Source organism: Schistocerca serialis, chromosome 3, assembly GCF_023864345.2.
Source record: "Schistocerca serialis cubense isolate TAMUIC-IGC-003099 chromosome 3, iqSchSeri2.2, whole genome shotgun sequence".
NCBI classification, from domain to species: Eukaryota; Metazoa; Arthropoda; class Insecta; order Orthoptera; family Acrididae; genus Schistocerca; species Schistocerca serialis.
In genome coordinates, this window is record NC_064640.1 from 107,413,403 (window position 1) to 107,432,648 (window position 19,246).

The 19,246-nt window shown below is 40.8% G+C and overlaps 2 non-coding genes across 2 annotated transcripts; both read left to right on the forward strand.

Annotated features, from left to right (window-relative positions):
- The first annotated feature begins 13,126 nt into the window (after window positions 1-13,126).
- On the forward strand, window positions 13,127-13,201 carry Trnas-cga (transfer RNA serine (anticodon CGA)). Its single transcript has one exon. It is a non-coding gene; the product is annotated as a tRNA-Ser (tRNA).
- A 226-nt stretch (window positions 13,202-13,427) lies between these two features.
- On the forward strand, window positions 13,428-13,502 carry Trnas-uga (transfer RNA serine (anticodon UGA)). The gene has a single exon. It is a non-coding gene; the product is annotated as a tRNA-Ser (tRNA).
- The last annotated feature ends 5,744 nt before the right edge of the window (window positions 13,503-19,246 follow it).

Below are 19,246 nucleotides of genomic sequence, written 5' to 3' on the forward strand. Positions count from 1 at the left end.
TAGTATTTTGCAGCTGTGACTTATTAAACTGATAGTTCGGTAATTTTCACATCTGTCAACACCTGCATTCTTTGGGATTGGAATTATTATATTCTTCTTGAAGTCTGAGGGTATTTCGCCTGTCTCATACATCTTGCTCACCACATGGTAGAGTTTTGTCAGGACTGGCTCTCCCAAGGCCGTCAGTAGTTCTAATGGAATGTTGTCTACTCCCGGGGCCTTGTCTCGACTCAGGTCTTTCAGTGCTCTGTCAAACTCTTCACGCAGTATCGTATCTCCCTGTATTCACCTGACCAGAAGTCTTGTTCCTGCTGCCACCGAACTTCACTAATTCCCACTATATCTAACTTTAACCTATCCATTTCCCTTTTTAAATTTTCTAATATACCTGCCCGATTAAGGGATCTGACATTCCACGCTCCGATCCGTAGAACCCCAGTTTTCTTTCTCCTGATAACGACGTTCTCCTCAGTAGTCCCCGCGCGGAGATCCGAATGGGGGACTAATTTACCTCCGGAAAATTTTACCCACGAGGATGCCATCATCATTTAACCATACAGTAAAGCCTGCATGCCCTCGAGAAAAATTATGCCTGTAATTTCCCCTTTCTTTCCGCCGTTCGCCGTACCAGCACAGCAAGGCCGTTTTGGTTAGTGTTAGAAGGCCAGGTCAGTCAATCATCCAGACTGTTGCCCCTGGAACTACTGAAAAGGCTGCTGCCCTCTTCAGGAAACACACGTGTGTACGGCCTCTCGACAGATATCCCTCCGTTGTGGGTGCACCTATGGTACGGATATCTGTATCGCTGAGGCACGCAAGCCTCCCCACCAGCGGCAAGGTCCTTGGTTCATGGGGGAGGGCGGGGGGCTTACTATCATCATAGTAAATAAAAATTCCTTCCACAGATTGTTTGAGAACAGTATTGACTAACTGCATGCCAAATGTAAGTAGACAATGTGAATGGTTTGTAGGGAAAATGTACGTAAAGTTGCCAAAATGTTAAGTTACGGGAAATCTGAACCAGAGATTTGACAGTGTTTGTATTAGGCCCTGCCGTATCTGGGTGAACTAGTGCAAACCATATGCGCTCTCCTCTTCATCCTCATGCAGTATTTTTTTGCTTGTTCTCTTAGGTTAACATAATTACCAAATTCAGTAACTATAATGTCAGCTGCATCAGTTTTCCTGTTATCGATTTCCTTCAATATCGACAATGTGAAAGCTCCTGAATTAAATACCGGCCTCTGTAGAGTCCATAATCTGGCAAGATTAGCACAGGTAAAAACTAAATAAGCATCATACGTTGCAACTTTATCAGCAGTTGCGGAACAAATGTTGTCTTGGGGAATGGTTTTCCTATCAGAGAGTTGTAACTTTCATTAGGGTTTTGGGTTTTTTCCATGCTCACACTTTTTTAGAAGTTCTGGATCTGCTAAACACCTCTCCAAGTTGTGACTGCCTAAAAGAGGAAGAAAACATCGCAGGGATAAATAATGTGAGGAAATACACGGTTCCGTGCAGGCTTTAGTTCATTATTATTTTTATCACACTTGGAAGTGGAATTGGAACGTAATATCCTGGAACTGAAATTTCAGTGCCATTTAGTAAATAAAAATTTTCACAGTTTTGTTCGCTTTCTCATACGTCCCCCCTTAATCCGCCAAGCGAATTCGATCTGGGGCTGGCGAGCCTCTCCGAGTCTCATAAATGGCGTGTTAACGTGCGCGGCTGTCCGGCTATGTAAAGTTCATGTTCACGAAAGACAGAAACTGTTCGCTCTTCGTTAGAGACTGGGCGAAACGCTGAAAAGGTAAGCAGGGGAGAAATGGTGAGAGAATTTTTTACTATGTTGCCTTAGTTTTCGAAATTCAACTATAACGTAATAGTAAATAAGATGACTATCAACAAGTTACTGGTGTAAATGTGTAGACAGCACAAGCACGGTGCAATCTCATTACTGCGTAGGATGTTCATACATGTAATGAATCGTTGCATTTAAATAAAATCTGGCATACAGTTGTAATTAGTCACTAATGTTCATCACAGTGTATAATCGGTAAAAGGATAAAGAAGCATCTAACAATACCCCGGGGCAGTGGTTAAATAAAAATTACGTTGTAAGTTTCTCTTTCCTTCCAGAGATGTTAGTCCAGCATCGTAGCAGTACAGTCTCTAGAGAGCTTGGCAGGTACGGAAAGAAAGGAAAGAATAGTAGAATTTGACTCCCGGTCTAACAATACGCCGTTAGAGACAGAACAAACACTCGAATAGGACGTGGAATAGGAAGAAAATTGTCATTTTTCTTTCAGACGAACAATTCCCAACTTTACCTTACGTTTCCTGTCACTCTCGAGTAAAATGCTGAAAGCATAATTAATCTGTGTTAGTAAAACTAAATGTTTGCTTGAAGTCTTGTCTTTAGAAACAAAAATCGATGCTATTTTGAACAAGGCCAACTAATGCCTCCCAGTAAATTTCACGATTATAATAGCCGCTCACTTTGCTGACGACACGTTCGACGGCTCTCTACCATATCTGTGTTAACTGAGAAACCAGATAACATTCTAGACCAGTAGTCTTTAATACAATGTGCTAATTCAATTTAGATCTGGAACAACTACAAGTCCCGCAAGCTAGAATCTTACCCGTTACACCAAAAAAGTGGTTTATGCCAAAAAACTAATTACGTCACGATTATCTTCTAAAACTAGTTTTAATAGTCAGTGTGTCCTTATATTCTGAGATAAGTGTAATGCCACTACCACGACCTGTTTAGCATGTCATGCATTTCTTTCATCACCACTACTTTCACGTGCCGACAGCAGTCATATCAATGTCCCTTTAGGTGATCTCGAGTTTTTCAACAGGCAACACATGCTTTTACATAATTTGTCTGTCCAGAAAGTGTAGCGTACTCTGAGCGTACACGATAAGAATATTCATCAATTCACTGTTTTGTTTATAAAGAATTTCCTTAAACTGGTTTTCATTATTACTCGCGTTTTGCTATGGACGCTGTCTCTACAGTGTATCAGCAAACTTGCCACTACGGGCTACTTCACATTTTATGAAATGTGCATATTTGATTTATCTCGAACGAGAAGAGATTCAAAAACACTTCTTTCGTTTGCAGGGCGCCGCTTGATACAGATTCTTCGAGACGACTCTCCCCACACTTTAGCTGCACGGTAAGTACAAAACTGTTATTCGTAGTCTACTGCTTGCGAAATAAGTAGCGAGTTAGAGGTTGAATGAGATTTTTGTCATGTATTAATGTTAACGAAGACTCAAAAGGAATTCTTCTTTATACTTTCAAAAAATTAACTGTAAATATTTTATTTCTTGTTGTTTTTACATAGGTACACGTCAAGCTCCTTTCAGTATTTGTGCCATTTTCAAGTGTTCCTGAGGACATTACATTTATAAAGCATTTTATTCTACGTCTGTGTAACAGTATAGTGAGATTTTTGTCTTGTATAACACTTACATACAGATGAAGTGATGTCCACAAAGTATGTTGGAACGCAATTTTTTTCATTTAATGAGTCGTTAAAATAGGTTGCGTATCAACCTTCTATAAAATTTCGTGTTTTTTTTTTTTTTAGTTGTCTAATGACAAATTGTTACATTGATACATTATGTCTACAAGTAAATTATATCTTAGGTAGTCAGAAATTTTTTGCCAGAAATAATTATACATTATTTAGATATTGTGATCTTAATGTTGTTTATTGTTTTTTGTTTATCGTGTTGTTTTCATCAGTTTTCCTTTTTATTATATTAATAATTTTTTCCAGGTAATTTTTATGTTTGAGATCTATTTGTTCGTTTCAAAGATAGTATATTTATCGCATTGATATAAAACACATGCTCTGACTTGCTTGGGCTCATGCCACACAGCCTACAGACCTGTAAACTGTAAGTGTGTGTATAAATTTCTAGTTCTTCGAAAATGTTTATGGTTCGACCTTTTGGTATCCTATGGAGAATTTTCAGAGAGTTCTCAAATGTGTTCACTGCATGGTTTTTATTTCCTAAGTGTATGTAAAACCTTGCGTGGTTGCTTTCGCAATCTCTCGAGTCTTAGTTAAATTTTATTCTAAATCTTCGTACTGTTTGTCCAATGTAAAACCTACTGCAGGCGTCACAGGAAATTTTGTATACGCCTGGATTATAAAAGGTAGGGGTGTCGCTTTACCTGATCCTAGCTTGGTTTGTAAATTCTTGGTAGTTCGAAATGATAATTGTATTTTTGTATTACTTAACAATCTGTTTATTTTGTGTGACATGTTGCCTATGTATATTGTTGGTATATATATCCATCTGGTTTTGGTTCTGTTATCTCTTGCCAATGTTATTTCCTTATGTATGTTGTCTGCTCTAGGTTTAGTATGATATTGATAGTTTTTGACCACTATACCTCAGTCGAAATTATTTTTCTGTGATACACATTGTAGTGTTGTAATTTAATTTTTGTTGTTTGTTCTTCCAGCGGTAAATAATGATTCCATTGATCATTCATTTAAGTTATATATAAATATACATACTTTAAATAAGCGATCAACACAATCACAACTTTACCGCTGGAAGAACGAGCAACAAATAATTAAGTTACAATACTACAACTTGTAGCACAGAAAAATAATTTCGACTGAGGTATAGCACTCAAAATCTACCAAGATCATCCTAAACCTAAAGCAGATACCATATATAAAGAAATAACATTGAAAAAAGTTGACAAACCCAAAACCAAACTGATATATGTACCAACACTTATACAGGCATCCGCCCCTGGTAGCTGAGCGGTCAGCCCTACCGAATGTCATACCTAACGGCGCGGGTTCCATTCCCGGCTGGGTCGCAGATTTTCTCCGCCCAGGGACTGGGTGTTGTGTTGTCCTAATCATCATCATTTCATCTCCATCAACACGCAAGTCGCCGAAGTGGCGTCAACTCGAGAGACTTGCACCAGGCGGACGGTCTACCTGACGGGAGGCTCTAGCCACACGTCATTTCCAGTTACTTATACGGGCAACATATCACACGAAATAAACAAATTGTTAAGGAATACGAATATACAAATAGCATTTAGAACTACCAACAACTTAAAAAACAAGCTAAGATCAGGAAAAAGTAACGTCCCTACCTCTTATAATCCAGGTGTATACAAAATTTCCTTTGACGACAGCAATAATTTGGACAAACAGGACAAAGCATTAGTATGAAATTTAAAGAACACGCGAGAGATTACGAAAGCAGCCAACCACATTTTTACCTACACTTAACAAATAAAAACCACAGAGAGAACACAACTGAAAGGGCCTTGAAAGTTCTTCACAGGATACGAAAAAGTCAAACTGACCATTTTAGAAGAACTAGAAATTTATACATACACAAATAGATATCCAAATGACATCTTAAAGGAACGAATGGATCTCAACTATAAAAAACATTATCTGTAAAACGTTGTTAATATAATAGAAAAAGAAAACAGATGACCACAACACTATAAAAAAATAACAATAGATGACATTAAGATCGCACATTTACATAACGCAAAATAATATCTGGAAAAAATCTCTGACTATCTAAGATATATTTTACTGTAAACATAATGCACCAATGGAACGATCTGTCATCCGCCAACTGTCAAAAAGTAACACGAAATTTTATAGAAGGTAATACATGACCTATATTAACAACACAGTAAAAGAAGAAATTACGTTCCAAGATGTCTTACAGATGTAAGTGTAATGTAAGATAGAAGATAGATAATATAAGATAGAAATCTCATAGTACTGTTAAACACATGCAGAATTAGATGCGTGATAAGTGTAATGGTAACAGAAATTCTTGAAAATTGCAAAAACGCCAAACCTTATCGTGTACCTATGCAAAAACAACAAGAAATAAAATATTTGCAACTAATTTTGTAAAAGTATAAAGACGACATCATATTATGAGTTTATGTAAGCTGTGGGCACTTTCCTGCCTTCTTGGGTAACAGTAGTTACGTCATCAGCTGATGCCAAGGCAATCATCTGGAATGACGTCATCAACTGACATCACGGCCGGCATCTTGGATAATGGTACTTTGGGGTGGTGCTGTCTTTGCCCCAATACTTATCTGTTCCTTAATCCACATAGCATACTCAACAAACCCAAGACTTGTATTCACTTCTCACCAAGAACCCCACGGCAATGAGCATATATAAAATTAAGTATCCTGAGATGCACCACCAATTTGCATTGTTCATATTTCGTTGAGTTTCAACTGCAGCAAGTTTATGAAGTGTTTTTCGTTAAGAGTGTGCAAAATTATAACACCACATGGAGAATCATCCTCTGAACAGTTTGAGGTAGGGAAACTGGCGTCGGTGAAGCCAGATTAAGAAGATGTGTAGGTAAACTTGTTTAGACCTTTGTCTAGCACTAATGCTTTCCAGATTATTTACAGCTAACATGCGTAAAAGTTAACATGTATTGTGCAGTGTATTTACATGTACATTAATTATCTCCTTCAAGCAAACAAGGAGGACGAGTCTGATTACTGGGAAGTCATGCTGCATGTTTTGCTTATGTTACTTGTCCATAAGATGGCTCTTTTGTATCGTATTTACATTGCCCCACGTCATGAAAGGATGTGGATACAACATGACAGTGCACTGCCTCACTTCAGTGTGGAGGTCCGCAATCATCTCAATGCTTTATTCAATAGTTGCTGGATTAGAAGGGGAGGTCCTATTCCATAGCCTGAGAGTCATCTGACCTGAATCCCCTTGGTTATTTCCCATGAGTACATCTAAGGTCACTTGTGTATGACCCAGTGGATACAGATATGGAATTAGTTGCCAGAATTGTAGCTGCCTGAGATGTGATTCGAAACACACCAGGGATATTTGTCAGTGTGCATCACAATCTTGTCCACTGGTGTCATGCTTGTATAGGGGTTGATGGCGGTTACTTTCAGAACATTTTGTAAGATACAGTACAAATGGTACGTTCATTGTGTCAATGATGGTATTTGCAGTTAATGGTAACTAATGTAAATAAAAAAGTACACAGTAATGTGATTTTATTCCTATTATCTCCTTAAGCTGGCTTCTCCGACCCGAGGTGTCCTACCTCAAACCGTTCAGTGGAGCATCCTCTATGGCCTGTTAAATTTTTGCACGCTCTTACAGAAACATCCTGTATAAATTCATTTCTATTTAAAAAAAGAGGGCATTACATTGCAACGTGGTTGAAATACATGGAACAAAGGAAAACATAGAAACATCACATTGTTCACAGACCTACTACTGCATTGCTCTTATTTAATTTCGTATTTATAACCCTGTACTCAGCCAACCATAAATCATGCAGTATCTGCGACCACATTTAACTATTTCCCATTGCAAATATCTTTATCCAGCCCATTTTTCTTGTCGAGTTTTCTAATCACTTACGCAATTGACAGAGATAAAATTCTATGCTCTGACCCATTTAAGTCAGCCAGCTGTTTTTTCCTTGAGATGACATCTGAGAGGGCTCCACCTCAGGATTCTAATAGGAAACTATTTATCCTTTTAAATATTCTAACCAATAGGGTGCCAACGTCATTAAACTCTGTAACACACCTGAAGCAGCTCCCTTCTTAGCATAAGGAAGGCAATAGCTCTTATCTGTGCTCTTTAAGTATCAACACTGTTTCTGAAAGAAAATACAATACAATGGAATGATTTATTTTCGAGGAACTATTCCTCTTTGCAGGGAAAAGTTCATTAGTTCTGAGTTCTGAATCCAAGTAGAGATGAAATCTACCTTTATAGTTTACAAATGGAAAGACCGAAAGATTGGTGGTGCATTTCGGGATACTTAATTTTACATATGCTCATTGTCGTGGGGTTCTTAGTGAGAAGTGAATACAAATTTTAGGTCTGTTCAGCATGCTATGTGGATTAAGGAACAGATAAGTATTAGGGCAAAGACAGCACCACCCCAAAGTACCATTATCCAAGAAGGCAGCAGTGACGTCAGATGATGACGTAAATACCTTTATCCAAGGTGGCAGGAAAGTGCCACACACCCCTGCCATGATCTCCTGGTGGGAAGTTTGAATTTTGGAGGGAATATAGGTCAACTGGGCTGCCTCTACTAACCTAATGGCAGGAAAGAAAGGACAGGTGGCCTACCTCCACTAACCTAAGTCTCCCATTCACCACCTCCTCATAGGGATTGGCGTAAAGTTTGATTTTGTTGGTAATGAAAGGCCACATGGGCTATCTCTAGTAACCTAAGAAAATGGCAGGAAAGAGAAGACAGTTGGGCTACCTCCACTAACCTAAGTCATCCAACCGCCACGTCATCCTAGGAAATTGCAGAGAGATGACTCGACCTGTGCTAGACATAAATCTTTATTATTTTGCATTATTTATTTAAACAATTAGAGGCAGTACCACCATCCATTGTGTTCGCCATGAGGTCCAGAGTCCAACTGACCTAATACATAGTGCTGCCACCAGAGAATGCTATTGTCTGTTCCATGATGTAATGAGAGATAGTGGCCATGACATCAGTTGATGACGCAAGTACCGTTATCAAAGATGGAGGGAAACAGTGTGTCCACCACGAGGTCTGGACCTAGTACACAGTACTTCCCCAAGAGAGCACTTTCATCTGTTCTGTGACATAACCCAAGATGGTGGGGGAAAATGGCGGCAAACAGTGTGGTCGCCATGAGTTCTGGAAATAGTACACAGTACTGTCACCAGAGGGTGCTGTCATCCATTCTGTGACATAGCCCAAGATGATTGTCTGGAGGTGAAAATGATTCAGCCTCTGCTGGGCTGCTGGAGAGAAGAAGGAGTGTATTTTATTTATTTTGGAACAATTTATTTAGGGATGGATTTTCAAAGATAGTATAATTACCGCATTGATATAAAACACATGCTCTGACTTGCTTGGGCTCATGCCACACAGCCTATAGACCTGTAAACTACTCCTACATAATGCACTACAGAGATGCAAACACCTCATAAATTACCAAAATAATTTCACTGCACAGCATAAAGACATGCAAACTACTCCTAAATAATGCAGTACAGTGATGTGCAGACACGGAATCAACTCATAAACCATCCAAATAACGCATAATACAGCCTAAAGAAGTGCTTGCAAACAATGCGTGCAGGCACCGCCCGCCGCCCCCCCCCCCCAACCCATCCACTAACCTGCACGGGAGGCTACTGCACATGATCCCAGAAGTCTGGATGCAGCGGCACCCCCCGCGAAGTGATGCACAGGTGCCCGGAACCATAAGGCGGCGGCACCCCTTTCGTACTTTACACCTGAGAAATTCCTCTCGAAGTACGTGATAATCTAAGCACCATTGCTGATGCGAGTGGATGGGAGCGAAGACCTATTTGTAGAGCGCAGACGCTCCAAGGGCGTGTGCACGTCGAGTCCATCTAAAAGACTCTCCAAACATGCTTGGTAATCGTCATATTTCAAAACCATGCACTGCACACCCATTCACAAAATAATGCAACAAAAGCCAAAACACCTAATAAATCCTCAAACCATAATGCATGTCTAACGTTCACAGCCCATAAACTGCCAGAAACAATCCAGTGCATAAACTCTCAGTACATGTAAAAAATGCTTCTGAACAATCATCAACTGCAACTATCACAGATCCCCAACGTGTACCACAGGGCCAGGCACTCCTAGCCAGCGCAGGGGCAGTGCAGATGGCATGTGAATGTTCTTTGACTGTTATATTGACGACACAGGCCCGTCTATCTAAATAAGTGCCAAGTCATCCTCTGGGCCACACACACTTGTGATCACTACTGTTGGTGTGTGAATCCTCTATCTCTACCTGCGGTCCAGCGAAGACCTAATTGCAGAGTGACTCACCCTCACAGATGCTGTATAAGTCGTTTCCAGAATAGCACAGTGTACATTGTTCCTTGCAATCCTAACGGAACTTGTGAAATGTGTCTAGCGTGCACGCATACCGAGTGCAGCTAACACTTTGCAGTGAAGTGATCGTCCTGCTGTCAATATACGTCTCAGAAAACGTTCACACTGCAAAAAAGCCTATGTGCTCATGTGAAAACACCATTAATCATAAAAGCATTCTTGTTGTTTGGAAAGAGATCACTGACTAAGCACAGAGGGTGGAAATCAGAACAATTGCGCAAACAGAATTCGAAGCACTGTCACACAAAAGAGAAAAATGTCCTGACTTTTCTGTATACTACAGCTACAGGTCTGGCGATGTCCTAATGGCACAGTGGTGGATGAGTGACAGCATCCCCGCCAGAGATGGATGGTTTGCTTCAACTTGTCTTTGAACACTTACTTTCTCAGAACTTCCCATACATACCTTATGTCCATTCTTGTTTGAATCAATTTGTAGACACTCCTATGTCCCAGCACAAAAGACATCTTGTGAATTAATAGAGCATTGTGATTGTATTTTGTACAGATCACCATATTGCTCCGACAATTAAGCCCTACAAAGTGCCCCTACACGTTGTCAAATACGGAAAGACTCTTACTCAATAACACTGCTCTCCCACTGAGGACAGGAGCTTGAATATTAGAGTGTGAAACCGATCTCCAACCATCTCGATGTAGTAAACATACAATACGCCTCCTGTGCCATACAAAATCATCCCTTTTACATCATTTGTACATATACTGCTAAGACAGACAGCACTGTAAATACTACTCGCAGCACTAAATATTTCCCTGCGAGGTTCAGTGGTAGTTCCCTCGTGACAGGTGACTACAGTGCACTCAGCCGACTGAAGTCACTCACAGAACTGTTCTACAAATTCGGACTCGTTCCCCCTCGGCACAAACGCGTTGCTCTTTCTGGTCCGAACCTGCTTCATCGCTTGCTCGCTTTTCTACACCCATCTCCAGACTCTAGGATTACAAGAACACATGTATTTTCGCATGATTTGATAGAATATCACACCATTTTCGTGGTACCTTCCGATATCATGCACACAGCAGTATCCTACCGATCGATAGCACAACATAATTCTAAGGATACCGACTGAAAATTATTTCCCTAGAAACCCGAAATTTTAGCTAGGTGGAGCGTGCTGTAAACCATAGAGTAACTAGAAACTAATCCAATCTGTGAAGACCCTTATGTGAAAAAACTTGACAGAAGAAAAATATACTAAACCGATATTTCCACTCGTTAATACCGATGTCAGTGATGTAATAGATTCCAAATCATTCCTGTAATTTACAAAGTCAAATAATGTGTTTATCATGTCTAGAGAACCAGCAAAAGTGTCTTCCACGTGCTAGATGCATACACAACGATCGATGTTCTCTCAACTAAATAAAGACTTGAAATGTGAAGAAGCAGTCAACCAAACAATTTACATGGACGGGAATAATGGCCGAGTGCAAACATACACCCATATTGAATCTTCTCAACATTCCACACGATCGCGAAAGCTATCCAACACATACTAAGTATTAGTTCGTTATTCGGTCGTCTAGAGAACAACTTGGTTAAGATGTCTACATTCCTACACCCCAACAGGCCTCTTCATTCAGACAGCTCCTACTGTTAACTGGAAATTGACTGATTCCCACACAGGTCACCAGCACTGCACGCCAAGCACGCACATGTAGAATCATCATCATAAGAAATTAGTCACATATATATTTTATCCCTGTATTTACAACTAAATGCTACGATTGCGGTCTCAGTTGAACGACATTCAACATGAGCGAAGTATCGGAAATACACCGTTGATGGCCATAGCTCTAGAAGTAGAAATATCCGTACCATTCTTCCCTTTGCTATCACAATACTCGACGTCAAATCTATACCTTCCTATGCACATGTTGGAACACAAACACGTACTTCATAAGCCTGATGTTCAACGTGTACCTATCACGCACCCCCTACTACTAAGTATAATTCTTCATCAATAACTGATCGCTGGCGATATGAAATAATACTGACTGAAAATCAACTACGGGTGGACATGTGTCATAAGTTTTTCTTGTGAGTGGTACCACTGCATCTTAGAAAGATAGGCGTAATCATCTGATATGATAAAAAACCCAGTCGCAACAACTACTCTATGTTACTGTCGCAAGCGCTCTTGGCTCCACAGGTGCAGACAAGTGTCCATGTTAAAAGCTATTCTTGCTTTATAAATCGAGGTATGATATTACCTCTGAATGAGATGGTTTTTGTCCAGACAAATAGCGAGACGGTGATCTCTGGCATGTATATTATCAGACCAGCAGTCCTATTAGATGTAGCTCACAGTGCAACTTCGTGGTAACATCGCTGAATTTTTAAAAAGGGATTTGGCCAAGGAACGTGGTATGTAAGCGGTATTTGCGACTCCCTTACCCCGCCCCATCTAGATATTTCTATAGCATTTGTAACATATTCTGTCTCGATACCATGTGAGTGGTTCAGTGATATGTCCACTGAGCTGTAGGCGATGACTGACTGAGAAGGATCACAAACAGGAGTAGTAGATGGTGTGCTGATGGAAGTCGGAAGAAATGTGCACTAGCTTTTCAGATCTCTAGTGTTATGCTATCTGCTAGAAATGATGTCTATGATTTGGAATCAAATCTTTCCATTCAGTCACACACCTGCATTGAATCCTGTGGAAAAGTCCTCTAATCCAGAATGAGATTTTCACTCTGCAGCGGAGTGTGCACTGATATGAAACTTCCTGGCAGATTAAAACTGTGTGCCCGACCGAGACTCGAACTCGGGACCTTTGCCTTTCGCGGGCAAGTGCTCTACCAACTGAGCTACCGAAGCACGACTCACGCCCGGTACTCACAGCTTTACTTCTGTCAGTACCTCGTCTCCTACATTCCAAACTTTACAGAAGCTCTCCTGCGAACCTTGCAGAACTAGCACTCCTGAAAGTTTCATATCAGCGCACACTCCGCTGCAGAGTGAAAATCTCATTCTGGAAACATCCCCCAGGCTGTGGCTAAGTCATGTCTCCGCAGTATCCTTTCTTTCAGGAGTGCTAGTTCTGCAAGGTTCGCAGGAGAGCTTCTGTAAAGTTTGGAAGGTAGGAGACGAGGTACTGACAGAAGTAAAGCTGTGAGTACCGGGCGTGAGTCGTGCTTCGGTAGCTCAGTTGGTAGAGCACTTGCCCGCGAAAGGCAAAGGTCCCGAGTTCGAATCTCGGTCGGGCACACAGTTTTAATCTGCCAGGAAGTTTCATATCAGCGCACACTCCGCTGCAGAGTGAAAATCTCATTCTGGAAACATCCCCCAGGCTGTGGCTAAGCCATGTCTCCGCAGTATCCTTTCTTTCAGGAGTGCTAGTTCTGCAAGGTTCGCAGGAGAGCTTCTGTAAAGTTTGGAAGGTAGGAGACGAGGTACTGACAGAAGTAAAGCTGTGAGTACCGGGCGTGAGTCGTGCTTCGGTAGCTCAGTTGGTAGAGCACTTGCCCGTGAAAGGCAAAGGTCCCGAGTTCGAGTCTCGGTCGGGCACACAGTTTTAATCTGCCGGGAAGTTTCAAGTCCTCTAATGATTACAGTCACTAGCGAATGATGTTTCTGGCACTCTCATATCTCGAAACAAGCCACCTTTCTCGAACCTATCTACTACAGCGAAATTCCAACATTGTTTTAGGTAGCCACTTTGCATCTTGTAACAACCCCTCAGACTCTGCACTACCGTCCCTGCAGCTTTGAACATGTGATTGTTCGAATGTAAGTCAGAACTGAGTAGAAGTCGGAGAAAGCTATATCTACCACCTTCTGCAACCCGTGTAGAAACAGGCGTAGCTGAGTTATTGCGACAGAACTGTGTTTTGAGCATTCAGTGGAAACAAAGCCTGCTGCTGCAATACAAGTTAGTATAAAAGACAGTACGGGAACTGCGGAAAGGACGTGGATTTCGCTACTGCATTGTTGTGCTTCTCCAAACTATAAGCAGGTACTACAGATCCACACCCCTCAGGGCCCATCACATCTATCTCCCTAACATTCTATCATCGTTGTTCTGGTCCATCCACCAGAGAAAAATTACGAACCATAAAAGCTCCACTAACTTCATCCAATAGACAACTTGGTAAGACTTGTACCGCATCGCTCTCCTCCCATATATCGAAAACAAATACCATATCCGTGTCAGCTTCGAGCACATGTGACGATCCTATTAGATATACAGGCATTGACCCACTGCACAGACCAGTTTACAGTTTCATCGCCTGTGCTGTAGGAGGATGACTGCATTCCACAGACTATAGTGTAAATCGCAAGAGACACTCCCTGTGACCCTGTGTCATTGTATGAAACATTGTTTTTTTCTGCTGTAACACGCTTTGTGCACTGCCATACATTTTGTTTTTCCTCCCCGACTTCAAGGTCTGTGTCAGGTTATAAACTGACATTAACATGCTCTGACATATTGCCTCTCTCAGAAAACTAGACGTCACATGGTGTAAGTCATGTTGTTACTGCACCTACCATAACACACCACACGCACTGGATGATTTTAAATAAAAGACAGTTACAACATAAGGAGATTGGAAGAGTTTTACAGCATTGGCGTGGGTTTCAGGACTACATTTAAACTCATCTGTCACACTAATCGAATAGCTGATGCCTCTGCATTCCATTTCGACTGATTCTCCATGTTGCAGTCATGTACGTGATCACTGTTTCGGTGCTGTCCGGCCCCAGAACGTGTTGTCCCTCCACACACTCTCTTTCTCCAATTGAAACAAGCGATGTCAGTCAATCATTACATGGTAACGAACAGCGTACCAGTGAACAGATGGGATGGAAAAGACACCCCTGATGTACTGGAATAATAAGCATTACAGTTGATTGTGTGAACAATTTTACCAATTTTACAGTAAGTTCAACACCGACAAATGAGGTGACAGCATGTTTCTCAATTTCAGTATCTTAGCTAAACCACCCCATTCCCCACTTTGCAAGTATCATTGCGAATGTGGATAGATGACTGTGCAGTATGTCCATGCATTGTTAATTCTCAAACACATCTATCATCAAAGTATATCAGACAGTGCTCTACATATTTCTATCACTTCGATCATAGTGCTTAATTTATGATCTATTTCTATGCTGATGGGAATCAGAGCATTCTTGCACTCTTTGGATAAAATTAGAAAGACCCCCTCACACTGTCACTGACCAAGCTGCCCTGCAATCGACCAGAAGTGGGCCGCTATATTCCACGGCTCATGAATGAATGGAGCTTGTGAGTCATCGTCCATCCAAGTGTGCAAGATTTCTCGAGATGCGCCATGTCGAGTACTTTAGCACTCCTTATCGATGCATAGTAACAGATCTGAAAGTGTTGTCATGTAATAGCACCTGTAGCACAAAGAGTACTTGTGACAGTAACATGGAGTAGTTGTTGTTATCAGGTTTTTTAACATATAAGATGATTACGCCTATCTTGCTAAGATACAGTGGTATCACTCACAAGAAAAACTTATGACACATGTCCACCCATAGTTGATTTTCAGTTAGTATTATTTCGTATCGCCAGCGATCAGTTATTGACGAAGTATTATACTTAGTAGTAGGGCGTGTGTGATAGGTTCGACTTGAGCATCAGGCTTATAAAATACGTGTTTGTGTTCCAACATGTGTATAGGAAGGTATCGATTTGACGTCGAGTACTGTGATAGTAAAGGGAAGAGTATTTCAAGTCACAAAAATAGTACTGATATTTCTATTTCCAGAGCCACAGCAATCAACAGGGTGTGTTTCGGATACTTCGCTATTTGTCAAATGTTGTTCAAATGAGACTGCGATCGTGGCATTCAGTTGTAAGTACAGGGATAAAACATATATGTGACCGATTTCTTATGATGATGATGATTCTACATGTGTGTGCTTGGTGTGCAGTGCTGGTGACCTGTGCGGGGATGATTCCCGTTTCCCATTAACGGTAGGAGCTGACTGAATGGAGAAGCTTGTTGGAGTGTAGAAATGTAGACATCTTAACCAGGTTGTTCTCTAGACAACCGAATAACGAACTAATACTTAGCATGTGTTGGATAGCTTTCATGATCGCGTGGAATTTTGAGAAGATTCAATATGGATGTGTGTTTGCACTGGGCCCTTATTCCCACCCATGTAACTTGTTCGGTTGACTGCTTCTCCACATTTCACGTCTTTATTTAGTTGATTGTGGTGTATGTATCTAGCAAGTGGAAGAAACTTTTGCTGGTTATCTAGACGTGAGAAACACGTCATTTGACTTTGTAAATTACAGGTATGATTTGGAATCTATTACATCACTGACATCAGTATTAGCGAGTGGAAATAACAGTTAAGTCTATTTTTCTTTTGTCAAGTGTTTTTTCAAGTAAAGGTCTTCACAGACAGGATATGTTTCTAGTTACTCTACGGTTTACAGCATGCTCCACCTAGCTAAAGTTTCGGGCTTCTAGAGAAATAATTTCCAGTCCGTATCTTTAAAATTGTGTTGCATGTCTGTAGTGAGTTATGTAGGCGTAGTTTACAGGTCTGTAGGCTGTGTGACGTGAGCCCAAGCATGTCAGAGCATGTGTTTTATATCAGTGCGGTAAATATACTATCTTTCAAAATCCATCCCTAAATAAATTGTTCCAAAATAAATAAAATACAGTTCTTCCTCTCTCTAGCAGCCCAGCACGGGCTGACTCATTTTCGCCTAGAGATAGCCCATATGACCCTTCCTTACGGCCAAAATTCAAACTTCATGTCATTTCCTAGGAAGAGGTGGTGGATGGGAGACGTACGTTAGTGGAGGTAGCCCAAGTGCTCTTTCTTTCCTACCATTGTCTTAGGTTAGTAGAGGTAGCCCCATTGACCTATGTTCCCTGGAAAATTTAATTTTCCCGCCAGGGAGTCATGGCCGGGGGGTGGGGGGGAGGGGGGTGTGTGGCACTTTCCCACCATCAGCTGACGTCCTGGCTGCCATCTTGGATGTCATTATCAACTGACGTCATGGCTGCCATCTTGGCCAATGGTACTTTGGGGTGGTGCTCTCTTTGCCTCCTTACTCAGATATTCCTTATATTTTTCATTGTGTTTTTATTGTGCACAGTGACACAAGTGGTATATCACAAAACCTCTGATTAACAGTAGTGCCCGACAAGCTGGCTTTCGTCCTTATTACCATTTTCAAGAATATGTGCGCTGTAAAAGTTACAATTTTTAGTATAACAATTAGAAGTTAGCACATTGAAGCAATAAGATATACATACAATATAGTGTAAAATATACGTTTTAATTTTAGACATTCAACTCAGCCAGATTACGATGTTATTACATAACTTTACAAAGTATGTAAGAGGAACAATAATTTTATTAGTTTTCGTAATTGCATGCAGATGAAATTAAGCATAACTTGCCTACCGTATTTCCGATATATATTTGAAGAGAGCTTTTTAATACTGTTCACAGGATTGCTCTCTTTCACAAGAAAGTATCTTTTGATGATTTGTTGTCGCGTTTTTCGTGCATAATACCACATATTTTCTTAATTACTTTGGAAGGTAGTGACAGCTTATGCAGATGGATAATTTCCCATGATCCTCCAATTGACCGAATTCTATAAATTAGATGTTTCGTTGTTTCAAAGTTATTTCTGTTTTATATCAAAGACAAGGTAGGGATTACTGGTTCCAACATCGTTCTAAAGTTATAATTCTGTTAACAGAAATCTATGTGATCACTTGCTGTACATGAGTGAATAGTTGTGTTATCAATCAGTGCAATATGCTTCTAAAGCTGGTTCGTTATGTATCAGTACACCCAAAGAGTATTTCGCGTCATAAGTATACGAAAGACTCTTCCAGGCAATCCACATAATAAATAAGTAGTAATAAGTAAAAATCCAAAGTCTGATGACAAAAATGACCACAAGAGGTAATAAGTGAATACTATTACGTAGGTATATAATATTGAACGGTTTAGTATTTCAAGAATTCTGCAAGGAAAATTTAATTTTAGACATCTAAACCTTCTCTTAAAGTATGTCGTATGTCATTTAGAACAGGAAAAATCACACAAATCTGATCACTTTTTCTGTCAAGCAGAGCACATACGTATAACAACGTATTTCTTTATAAGTGATTGACAGCATAATGAGAAACATCAGGTAAACAACATACAAGAGATATACATAAAAACTGAAACTCAGTATCAACTACAGTTATGTACTGAAAAAGGTAAGCCCAACACAATAATGTTGATACATTTCACCATATGGAAGTTTGTGACTGGCTGTGAGTCGTGCATGGATGGACAATTCGGTTAAAGCGACTGCGTGCGTGAAGCGGAAATTCTGGGCTCGCCTCCAGTGCATCACAAATTTTCATTTTCGTCACTCCCTCATACAGCTGACGGTTGTAAGAACTCGAAACTGTGAATACGTTTCACGTATTTCATAATGGCTGTAGCCGCCGCAGTGCGTTTTCCTTCAAACATGCACACATGTTGTTCGACATTGTTGCATTGTTGTTCTTAAAAACACAAGCACTGCAATATCGTATTTATTCGCCACATAGGGCAGCGACTTTCAATTAAAATGTCCTCCCAAGTACGGGAGTAGCTTACTGTGTGTCCGCATACGGGTTGTGAGGTGGGAACGATGACACGTGTGGCGGTGAGTCATGCACAGATAGACAAAGTGGGCAGTTTGCCTTTGGCAGAGCGGCAGTGCCAACGTGCTGTTTGTGACCTCCCCGTGGAGTGAGCACTCGTGTTTGTTTAGTCAGCACTTGGCCGTTTCGTGTGCACAGGCTTCAGCATATAGATCAGCATGGCGAATCATTACAGAAAATGCATCCTCAAATTTGCACTAACAAAAGCACTCGAATTTAAACGATATCTAAGAGAGGTTAAAATCCCGGCAGCCGACACCATCGGCATATATTCATTCATTGTGAGCAGTACAGTCTATGTAAAGATCATCATATGCAACACATTAACGGGTCCTTTAGGTAACAAACCAGGGCTTCCGCTTCTGCCACACTGATGGCTATGTGGATACAGTGGACGTCGATCATGATAGTTTGGGACTTTGCACGATCACGATGTTTGAGTGTCCATTTGAACTCCAGGCAGAAGATGCTGAGTCGGCTCTTCACCCCTAAGGCACAGTATACAGCCATGTCGCGGAAAGATGGACGCAATTCCGAACATATCCAGTCCTGAACAGAGTTCGACAGGTCAGTATTGAACTTAAAAGACATGATCTTTATT